General features: G+C 33.2%; 1 long non-coding RNA gene across 1 annotated transcript in view; it reads left to right on the top strand.

The window, feature by feature from the left end:
* Positions 1–3,513, top strand: part of LOC107659667 (uncharacterized) — a 9,634-nt gene that overhangs the window by 1,087 nt on the left and 5,034 nt on the right. Inside the window, exon 2 of the long non-coding RNA XR_001630937.1 lies at positions 1,240–1,305. This is a non-coding gene — a long non-coding RNA (uncharacterized LOC107659667). The remainder of the gene's footprint in view (positions 1–1,239; positions 1,306–3,513) is intronic.

The raw sequence follows: 3,513 nt of genomic DNA on the forward strand, positions 1-3,513 counted from the left end.
GAGTTTGCTGGCCAATCAAGCACAGTAACACCATGGTCATTGAACCAGCTTTTGGTACCTTTGGCAGTGTGGGCAGGTGCCAAGTCCTGCTGGAAAATGAAATCAGCATCTCCATAAAGCTTTACAGCAGAAGGAAGCATTAAGTGCTCTAAAATTTCCTGGTAGATGGCTGCGTTGACTGTGGACTTCAGAAAACACAGTGGACCAACACCAGCAGATGACATGGCAGCCCAAATCATCACTGACTGTGGAAACTTCACACTGGACTTCAAGCAACATGGTTTCTTTGCCTCTCCACTCTTCCTCCAGACTCTGGGACATTGATTTCCAAATGAAATGCAAAATTTACTTTTATCTGAAAAGAGGACTTTGGAGCACTGAGCAACAGTCCAGTTGTTTTTCTCCTTAGCCCAGGTGAGATGCTTCTGACGTTGTTTCTGTTTCAGAAGTTTTCCTGAAGACGTCTGAGCGTGGAGACTCTTGATGCACTGACTCCAGCTTCAGTCCTCTCCTCGTGAAGCTCTCCCAAGTGTTTGAATCGGCTTTGCTTGACAGTATTCTCAAGCTTGCAGTCATCCCTGTTGCTTGTGTACCTTTTCCTACCCAAATTCTTCCTTCCAGTCAACTTTGCATTTAATATGCTTTGCTACAGCACTCTGTGAACAGCCGCTCTTTCAGTAATGAGCTTCTGTGACCTCTCTTTGTGGAGGGTGTCAAAGCAATGGTCCAGAAGACGATCAAAGTCAGCAGTCTTCCCCATTATTGTGGTTTCAAAGAACAAGATACCCGGAATTTATAGGGATGGTCATTTAATGAAACTCAAATGTAAATATTCTAATATTTTTTGAGATACTGGATTTTTGACTTTCATGAGCTGTAAGCACTAATCATCAAAATTAAAACCAAAAAAAAAACTTTTGAAATATTTTGCTTTACATGTAATGAATCTAGAATATATGAAAGTTTCACTTTTTGAAATAAGTTACAAAAAAATAACTTTTTCACGATATTCTAATTTTTTTATATACATACAGAGCATGTATTTATGCATCGCTGCTTTCAGTAACTAGTTTTAACATGCCTTTGACTCAGTTTAGGCTCGTGACCCGTGTGACCTCTGCAGTTGCGTTTCAGTTTTGACTGTTTTCCATGTCAGCTGTGCTTCTGTATTTACATCCCTGACAGCTGACGGCTTGTAAATCATTGTCTTCTAATTTGACCCTGGTCTTCTGATCTCAGATCTGCTCCAGACCACCAGAGACGGCACAGAATGTCCCGTGTACCTGTGAGTCTCATCGCAGGCAGGTGACGTGTTTGCTGAGGGTTCATTTATGACACAGAGAGAAGCTGATAACTGTAGCTCCTGTCCGTTGGTTTTGATGTATAGCGTTAATAATCCTGTGTGTGTCCTGCGTTTGACCTCATTCTGACTATAACCAGGTTAACCGTTCCTGAGTTACAGCTGTTCAAAGACGGGCCTTGTAATCTGTTCACAGGCGTGTTTGTGTTGTAGTTTGATGGTGAAGCTGTCAGGAGGCTCGTAAACGCAGGCGCACCCTGTCAACACTACTGAACTCAATCTCATAAACGTTTAACACAACCCAAGAATGCAGCAAACGCCTGTTTCCAGCTGGTAGTTTAGTCGTCCTTTAATTATTTGCTGTCTTTCTTCTGTGTTATTCAGATTCAGACAGCTTTTGAAGCTTCACACTGATGTTTAGGACAGTCCTTGACCTCTCGTTGTAAGGATTTCCAGGTCACACATTAGGTTTTGGTGTATTAAGTGCCATTCACGACACATTTGATCAGTTTTTTTGTGAAATTCAGTATTTGAGTATTCAGATTCATATTCATGTTTATCCATTCAGGCTTTTTGACTGGGATGTGGAGGTTGAAAGTGAAGGTCAGGCTTCAGAGCATCTCTACATTTCCCAAAAAGTCTACCCGTATTTGATACTACTACTGTAACTTTTAAATTAACATTAAACAGCAGACCATTATTGTCAGGATTTTAGAAAGGCTGTATTACTTGCAACGGTAGCCTAAAACAACCAATAGCTTGTGTAGATTTTTTAATTGAATTGAATTGAATTAAATTTGATTTGATTTGATTTGACGACTTGATTTTGATTTGATTTAATAAATAGACACAATGGTTCAGAAATTATTTTATATTTTATTTTATAGAAATAATTTATAAAAAAATTATAAATAATTTTATAGAATAATAAATAAAACATCACTTAGACGTGTTTGTGTTTAATTTGATTTAATTTAATTTCAAATTTAATTTAATTGAAATAATATACACTAAATGAATAGTCACAATGGTTTAGAAATTTTCTTTTCTTTTATATTTATTTTATAAAAATAATGTATACAAAGTAAATATAGTCACAATGGTTTATACGTTTTTGTTATTTTATTTTATTTCACTTTACTGAAATCATATACACTAAGTGAATATAGTCACAATGGTTTAGAATTTTTTAATTTTATTTGTTTTGCTTTATTTATTTATTTACTATTATCTTTATAATATAGATAGATATTTATTTTATTTTTTTATTATTTTATTTTGACATGTACACTTAAGAATCAGCCAAATACTACTGAATGTGTATTAAAGTAAATAGTCAAAATAGTTTAGACATTTGTTATTTTATTTTATTTAATTTTATGTTATTTTCACAATGTACACCAGAGAATCAGTCACATACAGATGAATGTGTATTAAATTAAACAGTTTTGGCTTTAAAGTCAAGACTGACGTGTCATATAAACAATAATACGGTCCCACAGAAAAAAGAGAGTGTTTGCATAAAAGGTGTTTGACTCCATAAAAGTGTTTCGTTTCAGCTGATGCTTCAGATCTAATTTGGTCTTGCTGTAATTTTTAGGGCTGTTCCTGCTTCTGGAAAGTCTTCAGGCCACCTGTGCCAACCAGATGCTGCTGGAAAAATTTTATAGAATAATAAATAAAACATCACTTAGACGTGTTTGTGTTTAATTTGATTTAATTTAATTTCAAATTTAATTTAATTGAAATAATATACACTAAATGAATAGTCACAATGGTTTAGAAATTTTCTTTTCTTTTATATTTATTTTATAAAAATAATGTATACAAAGTAAATATAGTCACAATGGTTTATACGTTTTTGTTATTTTATTTTATTTCACTTTACTGAAATCATATACACTAAGTGAATATAGTCACAATGGTTTAGAATTTTTTAATTTTATTTGTTTTGCTTTATTTATTTATTTATTTTTTATTGAAATAATGTACACTAAATAAATAGTCACAATGGTTTAGACATGATATTTTATTTTATTTAAATGTTATTTTACTGAAATAATTTACACCAAGTAAATATAGTCACAATGGCTTCGACAGTTTATTTTATAGAAATAATGTACACTAAGTAAATAGTCCCAATGTTTAGACATTTTATTTTATTGAAATAATGCATGCTAAAGAATCACATATAGACAACAGAATGAGTTTAT

This window comes from Sinocyclocheilus anshuiensis, unplaced genomic scaffold, assembly GCF_001515605.1.
Source record: "Sinocyclocheilus anshuiensis isolate Anshui unplaced genomic scaffold, SAMN03320099.WGS_v1.1 scaffold75, whole genome shotgun sequence".
In the NCBI taxonomy this organism is placed as follows: Eukaryota; Metazoa; Chordata; class Actinopteri; order Cypriniformes; family Cyprinidae; genus Sinocyclocheilus; species Sinocyclocheilus anshuiensis.